The sequence below is a fragment of the Odocoileus virginianus genome, chromosome 22 (assembly GCF_023699985.2).
Source record: "Odocoileus virginianus isolate 20LAN1187 ecotype Illinois chromosome 22, Ovbor_1.2, whole genome shotgun sequence".
Classification (NCBI taxonomy): domain Eukaryota; kingdom Metazoa; phylum Chordata; class Mammalia; order Artiodactyla; family Cervidae; genus Odocoileus; species Odocoileus virginianus.
Window position 1 is genome coordinate 727933 of NC_069695.1, and position 9920 is coordinate 737852.

The following is a 9920-nucleotide window of genomic DNA, read 5'->3' on the forward strand; positions in this document are numbered from 1 at the left end:
TGACCCCATGGACTGTAGCCCTCCAGGCTTCTCTGTCCACGGGATTCTCCAGGCAAGAATACTGAAAGTGGGTTGCCATTTCCTTCTCCAGGGGATCTTCTTGACTCAGGGATCGAACCTGAGTCTCCCAGATTCTTTACCATCTGAACCACCAGGGAAGCCTAACTAAGACTGAACTAAATCTGCGTTGTTATGACCCCATTCATTTACTCTTGTAAATACATATCAGCTGTTATATCTATTTTATATCAAGATATTCAAATACAGTCATTCTGGAAGATTCCTGGAATCTTCTCTTCTCTTTAGGTGACTTATTTTCAGCTCCTTCAACACATTTTCAGGATTTCCATTGGATTCGACATACAGATTGCTCTGAATTTATTTGAACTGAACACAGATTTAAAGTTGTATGTGATTGGAAATGAATGACCGAAGACTTCACCACTCTTGTCTTGGATATTGTATCCTTTGAAGAGCGACCTTGCACTACTGAATCACATTGAAACCACAGTCAGTTAAATCTGTCACCCTTTCTGACTCTTGCATCTATTAGGATTGTCTCCTCCGTCCTACCTTCTTTGGGGTGTCCCACTTGCTCTCTCTGCTCCAGCCATAGTGGCTTTCTCTCAGCTGGTTGTTGCGTCCTGGCCACGCCTGAGTAGGGCCTTTATATAAGTGCTCTCTCTGCCAGGCTCAGAGAAGGCAATGGCACCCCACTCCAGTACTCTTGCCTGGAAAATCCCATGGATGGGGGAGCCTGGTGGGATGCAGTCCATGGGGTCGCTAAGAGTCAGACACGGCTGAGAGACTTCACTTTCACTTTTCACTTTCATGCGTTGGAGAAGGAAATGGCAACCCACTCCATTATTCTTGCCTGGAGAATCCCAGGGATGGGGAATCCTGGTGGGCTGCCATCTATGGGGTCACACAGAGTCGGACACGACTGAAGCGACTTAGCAGCAGCAGCAGTCTATGAAGATATTTGGGATTCATGTCTGTGTCACTGAGAATATTTGCCAATGTCATTAACAAATTTTGTTAGCATGCCATTCATGCTCTTATCCAATTGATGGCTAGAATCCTTTATCTCTTAATACTGGAGAGATTCAGTACTTAATACCTTAATACTTCAGGCTGATGTTAACCCTCTGAAATATGTCCATTCAGATAAGATTGAATTCACTTTGCCATATGACCATTCAATTCACATTTCTTTAGTATGTCTATATGATATCAAGATAGACATTAATTCCATTTTTTGGATTCTGAAAAGAAAAAAAAGCTAAATTCTACTACATTTCACTGAGATATCTTGTCTTCTAAGCTTTCAAAAATTAGTCTAGCTTAATTTAGCAAACATGCAGCTGGCTTCTAGTAAACATGATTTCTTTTTCTCAATTCTTACTAATTTTAAATAGAATCTTGCTTAAGATTATGCTCTATAATATACATATGTATAAGTTTTTCACAACCATTTGAGAATGAGGAAGAATCACAAAGAACATTTTTTAATGATTATATGTTTATCACTCTCAAGACACTTATCATTAACATGCTATCTAATATGTGATTCATATTCAAATTTTCCCCACCATCACAGTGATGTTCTTCAGAGCAAGATCTAAATAAGGCTGATATGTTGCATTCAGTTCTTGTGTCTCTTTAGACTTCTTTAATCTGGGGGTTTTCCTGCCTTTTGCACACTTTGCGACACTGAAAATTTTTGAAGAGTTCAATCCCGTTGTTTTTTGGAATGTTTCTCAATTTGGATTCATCTGATCATTTCTTCATGATCAGATGCTGGTTAAACATTTTTGGCAGAAATACCACTTGGGGATTGTTCTGCTCAGTGCATTACATGAGGGGACGTGCAATGTCCATTTGTCCTATTGTCAGTGATTTTAATTTGATCTGGTTAAGGTGGTGTCCACCAGGTTTCTCCTCTGTGAAAGTAACTTTATCCATTTGTCCTTAAAAAGTCCTTTGTGGAGTGATGTCTTGACGTCTGCTCTTTTTCTGTTTTTGAAATGAGACCTTCATGTTCTCCACAATCTTTCCTTTTAGTGACTTTTCAGGAATGTTCACATGTAGCCTCCATGACAAAGTTGCTGGGTGCCTGCTGGCGGTCACTCCCTGGGGAGAGGAATATTAACTCCAGGGTATTCTCTACCAAACTCTTTACCAAATCTGAGCTTCATTTCTCTCTTGCCAATGTCTGTTCCATGGTATCACCCTGAACAGTCTCTCTGAAGATCCATCTCTTTTGTGCAGCAATTGTAAGCAACAGAATTGAGCAGGTTTCTTTTCCCTGTGTTATATGTTAACATTTCACTATGGGCTCAAGCCACTCTTCCTTTCTTGATGTGTCCCATCCATCCCTTTCCGTTATTTTACCAGTCGTTTTGTTACCGCTGTCTTTGGCACACTTTCTTGAAAGGCAGAATATAAAGCATTGCACTTTGATTATTAGATGCTATTTTGGAAGTATGTGCTATGCTTACCCTGGTGAGGCTTATATTCTGGGCACTATCCTTCCATTGCTTGGGACCAAGGGCAAAAACACTAGATTTGTCGCTGATTCAGTAGTTTTCTTGGGAACTTGGCTTAGTCCTCTTTTACCCTTCTCTTCTGCCTTGCGTTCAGTGTCACCATTTTAACTGGAATTGCTTTTGCAAAGATCACCCAGCAGTCATTTTTGGCTGTATCTTACTGGACAGTTTATACACGTGCTCCTGTTGACCCCCCTGTCTTTCTAAAATTTCTCTTTCCCATGCTTTCCAGACAGCACACTCATCTGTTCTCTGGTAAGTCAACTAACCATTTCTGCTCCACTGTGACTGTAAGTTTGGCTAACATGTATTAAAGTAATAGTCTCTTAAAATCTTGGCTGAAATGTATTATTGCATATATGTTTAAGTATTTTTTGTTTTACTTAATTGTGGAATCTTTTAATAGGACAAAAGCCCTCAAAAGGACTCATCAGAAATTTGGTATGACGTCAAAGAAACACTGCACCAGAGCTAACTGGGCAAGGAAGACTTTATTCTAGACTATTGCAGGAGGGGAGAGAGACTGAACTCAACTCTGTTGAAACAAAAAGTGAGAGGGTGTTTCAACTCTGAGTGGAACTCCTGAAAAAGTACCGGAGGACATCAGAGGGAAGTTTGGTCAGTGGGATTAGTCCACCGCTGTTGGCTAATTGTCTCTTGTCCAAATTAGGCTTCCCCTCTCCCACAGAGACTAGGAGACAGAGGTGCTGTCTTTCTTAATGATGACATTTCAAAAGGATACCCTCCCCCCAGGTCCTTGAAAAAGAAATCCCTGGGTTATAAAACAGGCAGGCAGCTGAGAGAAGAGTTACCTACATTTCAAAGGAGCAGAGAAAAAATTTGCATTTACAGTACAAGTGTTTTTTTTTTAAGTAAATGGCCTAAGAAAAGGGAGGTCAGGGGCCCGAAATTCAGGAAGACACCCGTCTGAGGTTTAGTCAGGCCGAGGGCACGTCTGGGCCGTTTTGATCAGTGCGGAGTAATGGCTTCCAGCATACCTGCCAATGCAGAAATCATCATTGACTCTGAGTTTTGAAGGAAGCTCACATCCGGAGGTCAAGATGGAGAAGTGAGCCGTCCACCTGAAGCGCATCTGAAAAGGAGTCCAGCATGTGGGCAGAGACAGGAGTTCTGTGCTGGGAGACGGGGGCGCCAGGGCTCCGAAACGCAGCTGTACTGATTTTGTTTCTGCCCCATGAGAGGCTTTCACCTTGCCTCTCTGCATTCCATACACAAAGAAGGTATGTTTATATCTTCTAATTAGTTTAACTGTGGGTCCAGAGCCTTTGAGGCTGAGGAGAAGCACAGTGATTCATTCGCACACTCCACACCTCCTGCTCCCCTCATCACTTCCTGCTGTCCTTTATATGGAGTTTTAATATGACCTTCCTGCCTCGGTATCAGCTTTCCCTGTTTAAATCCTGGTTTGTGCTGTAAAGCTCTTACATTGAGGTTGCAGGTTTATTATTCTAGTTTTTGTTCAAATGACTTTGAAGCATTCTGTAGAGAGAGTTAAAAAATAGTAAATATTTTAAGTGGTTTAGGATTTTTATGGTATTCTTTAATTTTTTCAAAGATTTGATCTTTGTCCTTCTTTATGAATTTCTGAGTCTGATCTTATTTGACAAAATAGTTAATCTCCCTGATTTTTGCTAACCTACCATTATCTCGAGCATCTGATGGGTGTGTAATTGCTCACTGTATTAGTTTGGAGTCCCCCAAAAACAGAGGTTATGCAATTTGGAAAGATAATTTACTATTCTCTGATTCTTCATTTCCACCCAGATGCTGGCCCTTGTCTAAATTCAGAACTCGTCTAAATGCCGATCAATGGACATTGTGGGGCTTGTTTAAATGTGAACAAAGTCTAAAAATCTAACATGATGGTAATCCATTTCCTTACAGTCTGAGGACAAGCTGAAGTCTTGTGCAGAGTGATGCATCACTGGCTTAGCAAACACTGTTTTCCCTCCGTCTTTAAGTCGCCAGATGTTAACAGGTTGCTCAGTTTCTTTGTTTCAAAGTCTTTGTTCTAGATTCTTTGTTTGAGATCAATACACAGAAGTAAATATCTAACCAAGTGATATTTTAAAAAGTTTTGGTAACACTGAGTTATGACTCAAATCATTAGTGAAAAACCAGGGATCAGTAGGTTTTTTTATTAATAACTAGCCTATTGCATAGATAGCAGTCCTTGTTTTGGCAGGCATCTCAAGAATAGGAAAGCTCATTCAAAATACTTTTTCTGTGTGAAATTGGAGACTTGATAATGAGCATTGGTAGGAGTAGACTGATTTCAGGGAGACCTTATCTGTGAGCTAATCTATAGAATTTAGGGTCTGTTAACACTAATTGCTAATAGCAATTAGCATGGTTTACTTATGCTATTTCATTTAATGCTTCCCCACACCCTACACTGTGGATGCCATCTCTATTTTACCCATTCACAATCTAAGTTTGAGAGGCTGAACAACTGTTCTCAAATCTACTTAACCAGAATTAGCTAGAACATTTTAGATACTTAATAAATAGCTATCACATGTCAACCTCTTCTATCCCAAATAAGAGATCTACAAAATGTGTTGCTGAGCTAGTGTTTAAGTCCAGTCCCCACAACTGAAAGAGGTATGATTATTACCCCCATTTTACATGTGTGTAAACTGAGTGCCAAAGAGGATAAAATTGAGGTTAAACAGCTGGTAAAGGCCAGGGTTACGACTGACCCCAAGAATGATAACTCTAGAGCCAGAACTCTGACATCATGCTGACCCATAGGCTGGGGTCTCCAGCGGTGTCAACAAGGCGCTTGCAGAAATGAAGGAAGCGCTCATGATCACAGCTGTGTGGGTGTCCCTCCCTGTCCCCTCTAAGACGGACTGGGCTTGGGGGTGGGTGCTGGGAGAGGTTTCTGCACACAGCTCTGTGCCAGGTGTTTCGCAGTCCTCAGCTGCTCCTGAGTCCTCCCCAGGCTGGCCTGTTTCCAAGGAAACATGAAAAGGTGTTGGAGATTTGGATATAATATGCTGATCCTTATTGACAAGAAAAAAGGTAAACACTTTGCCGTTATCTCCTCTGCTCAGACATCGTTTCCTGCTGCTCTAGCCCCCAAAGAACCGGGTCTTAGGGCAGCTGGTCAGTGGGGCTCCCCTCGCCTCTTGTACTAACCTGGAGGGTTATGACTCAGGGCTTGTTCTAATCTGAGTCTTTGCTTTCTGTATCATTCATACATCACCAGGTTATTGGCTCTTCAGTTGAAAGAGCCAATCAGATGGTTCCATCTGATTTTGGCTGTGGGTCTTCTGTCTTTTAGTAATGCACACTGTTTCACATCAGCCCGGCTCTTCACGCGAACTAAGACAGTGTTTGTTCATTGCATCCTAGGTTGCTACTTAGCATCGCGGCATAGTGGTTACAGGTGTAGATGCTGGTGCCTGGCTTCTTGGGTTCAAAGCCCGCTGCCCCATGATAGTTTGTCCAAGTTATTTAAACCCTTAGCGCCTCGTTTCCCCTGCCAACAAAATGAGGATGGCACAGGAATAGTACTTATATCACAAGATCTCAGTATGATCATACATTTAAAGTGCTAAAGAGCAGTACTGCGAATCATGTTACCTTCTAAACATTCTGATCGAATGGGGTAGTACTGAGAATGTATGGAGGAATATAATTAATATATAAAATAATTCCTTAATATAATTCCTTAAGATTTAGCAAATATTAATTGAAGATCTCTTGTGTGAGACATCATACTGATCAAAAAAGTTTGTGCCCTGAAGGATGTTGCAATTTTAAAGAAAGATAACTTATCAACATGTTCGAGATTCACACGCCTGATAAGAACTAGGTTTTATGAAAATACAAGGAAGAGAGAGAGGAGTTGCTTCCTGTTGGTACAGTGAGGAAGGCATCATTAAGCAGGATGGGAGAGTTCCCACTGATGGTATTTAGGCTTTGGTGGAAGATACCACTGGCAGAGGAAACCATGTGTGCAAAAGCATGAAGCAATCTGTATTCAGGGGGTGATCCATTCTGATAGGCGTCCCGAGGGAGAGTCTTGAAAGCCACTTGCGTCGATAGAGAAACTATGGCCGTGGGGAATTAAAGGCGACGGGCACACACGGGATGCGGGTGTGACCAGCCGGTTCCCGGACCGGGGGCTCCAGACCCTTCTCCTCATCTCTGCTCCCGTTCTCCTTTCCTTTCTGCATTGCCAAGAGTTTTTCTTCTTGCTCATCTTTTTTTTTCCCATTCATCACTTTAGCTTGCTTTATGGTTTGATGTAATCTTAATGTTATCTCTTTGGACGCTTTCAGCTTCAACAGCTGATGCCAACCGCTCAACTTCCGGGCAGCTAATATTCCCATTCCCTGGGGGAGTTGATCTTTTCCCGTCAGGACGAGGCCTGGGCCCCGCCAGCCCACAGACTGATCGCTCTGGGTCGGGCGCTGCCCTCCGTCCCCTGGCTCTGACTAGGCGTGGCAGGGTCTTGTGATCTGAAACAACCTCCTCAGCACCCAGGGCAGCTTCCCTTAGGCCCGATGTGGGCTGACGGAGAGCTGAGGCTTGCTCTGGCTAAGGTGCTCGGGAAAGTCATCAGGCTTACAGATCGTCACGTGAAGAAGTCACAGAGCAGTGCTGTTTGAAGTCATGAGAATGGATAGCATTGCTGAAGAAATAACTTTATAAAGTGTAGATAACGTTTGGGGGACGGCTATGTTTAATGAGTGGGAGGAGGCCGAGCTTTAAAAGTCTGGGCTGCGGTGGTGGAAAAGACAGCCCCTGCTCCTGATCAGGGTGGGTCACAGGGCCGCACCGGCTCTCTCTGCGGCTGCCCTATAGGTCGGGGAACTCCCGGCAGGAGAAGGAAGGAAGCTGGCAAATCTACTTCTTGCCCTTCGTCCTCATCAAGGACAGTTTTGAGAAATAGTTTCATGGGCTTTGTGGAGACAACTGGAGGGACTGAGCCACCAGCTGTGTTTGCTCTGAAGCTGCGGCCAGCACAGTAACACATCCCATGTTTTTGCTCTCTCTCATTTCCTCTATTACTGCTTTTTCACTTTATTTTTTTAAAGAAAATTATTTATTTGGCTGCCCTGGGTCTTAGTTGTGGCGTGTGAACTCTTAGTTGGGGCATTTGGGATCTAGGTCTCGGACCCACAATCGAACCTGGGGCCTCCCTGTATTTGGAGGGGGAAGTTCTAGCCACTAGACCACCAGGGAAGTCCCTCCCCTTATTTTTGGGTTTCCCTTCTTTATTCCCCAAAGCATTAGGTAATATGTTTTTCCTGGGGCTCCATTTTCAAGGGAACCCGGGTTGAAACACCTTCATGAAATATGTCGATGATGGCTCAGCACAGCTGACACCCAAAGCTAATAAGTTAAACTCTCCTCTGGGGTTTCCCAAGGTGTGGGCCTTGGACCAACAGTGTCAGCATCATCTAGGGATTTGTTAAAAAATGCAAAATTCATTAGAAATTCTTGGGCTTTGCAAAGAACCTTGCGGTACCTATTGAATCAGAAATTCCAATTGATTTTAATGCATGCTAAAGTTTGAGAACCACTGCAATAGTCTAGGAGTGGACAAAGTCTTGTCTGTGAGCCAGCTGTTTGTTTTTGTGGATATTTTGTTGAGACACAGCCACTCATTTTTTTACGTGAAGCCTGCAGCAGCATTTGTGCTACAAGGCAGAACTGAGTAGCTGAGACGGCCTGAAGTATTTACCATGTAGCCCTTCCGGAGATGGTTGGCCAGCCCTGCTCTACCTCAACCCCGTCCTTCTGTTCCCTGGGGTGAGTCACATCTTCTCCGGAGTGAGTGGTTTTCTTCCCCAGACTTGTTGGTGCCAGTGTCCTTGTTGTTGCGCTCCTGCAACTTACCTGCAGACTTCCCTGGTGGCTCAGTGGAAGAGAATCCGCCTGCCAATGCAGGAGACACAGGTTCGACCCCTGGGTCGGGAAGATCCCCTGGAGAAGGCAAAGGCAACTCACTCCAGTTCTGGTCTGGAGAATTCCATGGACAGAGGAGCCTGGCAGGAGAACTCCATGGACAGAGGAGCCTGGCAGGAGAACTCCATGGACAGAGGAGCCTGGCGGGCTACAGTCCACGGGGCTGCAAAGAGAGCTGGACACGATTTAGCGACTAAACATCAATAGTAACAACTTAATTGCATTTCTATCAACCAATGTCATATGAATTCAATAAAGAAGTGGGGATTTGGGCTTTTGTCTTCATGAGAACTAAGTTGCAGCCTCAGATATGGAGGAACTGAATATAGGGAAGGACAACAGTAATTTGTAGACAGATTATCTAGTGCATGGAAGGTGGGTGCCCCTAGTCCCTGAATCGTTCAAGCTCAATGGTACATATATATATATACACACGCTGGTTTTGTGCTGAAGAAAATGGCTATAGAAAGACATTCACAGGGCAGCTCAAGTGCTAAGGCTGTCAAAATCTGGAGGGGGGGATTTAGGAGGCATCTAGCCATGTTGCTCTCACCTGAGTATTTTCACCAAGTCATGTGAAGAAAAATCTGACAACAATTGTAACAATTGTGCCATGAAACCATCTTTAGGATCACCTCTCAGGATAGATACAATCAGTCATCTGCCTGAGACAGTCTTTAACTAAAGGTCAAACAAGTTTTCCTAGACACCCTGGAGAGAAATATTTAAAAACTCAAATCAAATCGTTGTCTGCGATGTTAATGGTATTGTTTTGAGTACTTAAGTGCTTACATCTTCTTTTTCTGAACTTAGCACCATGTAAATGGCCGTCTTATACTATGTCACCTGCTAAGTGATCTTCTGTTTTCCTGTATTCCAAGTCTGAAAATGATATTAAAACGTTCACTTACCTGCAGACCGAGCCCGCTGCCTCTCCCGTGCCTTTCTGGTGTGCTGTTTCAGACCTGCTCTGTCTCTGTTCTCACCGGCTCTGAGGGTCTGCGTGGGCTTTCCTGTCTTCTGGCCTCTGGTTTCAGCAGGGCAGAGGGCAGTCTGAAGTGGGTGGGGCATTGTAACTCAGCCATCACCCCAAGGGGCCCCCCAGCTGACCACAGACCCCGGGCCTGTCCTGTCTCCTCACAGCACGGGGTGGTAACAGATCTCTTCTAAACAGATTCCCTATTATTCATTGTGTCTGCTCACACCATTGTACACACGTACCGAACTTTCCTTAGATTACCTAATCTGAGCGCCATGTATCTTCTGCCAAGAGACTGGGCGATACCCCACTTTGTTTGTCATTTAGCCCATAAAAGCACAATGCATAGCTAAGATATTATATTTGAAAAGAGAAAAGGGTCGTAGAAATCATAGGTTTTCTTACCTTTTATTCCTTTCTAACTTTCATGTTGGGATTTGAGAGTG

General features: G+C 43.6%; 1 long non-coding RNA gene across 1 annotated transcript; it reads right to left on the bottom strand.

The window, feature by feature from the left end:
- Positions 1–1487: 1487 nt before the first annotated feature.
- On the bottom strand, positions 1488–9532 carry LOC139030343 (uncharacterized). The gene is made up of 3 exons (XR_011482622.1): positions 9407–9532; positions 8427–8670; positions 1488–4049 (listed from the first exon to the last, which is right to left on the bottom strand). It is a non-coding gene; the product is annotated as an uncharacterized lncRNA (long non-coding RNA).
- Positions 9533–9920: the final 388 nt, after the last annotated feature.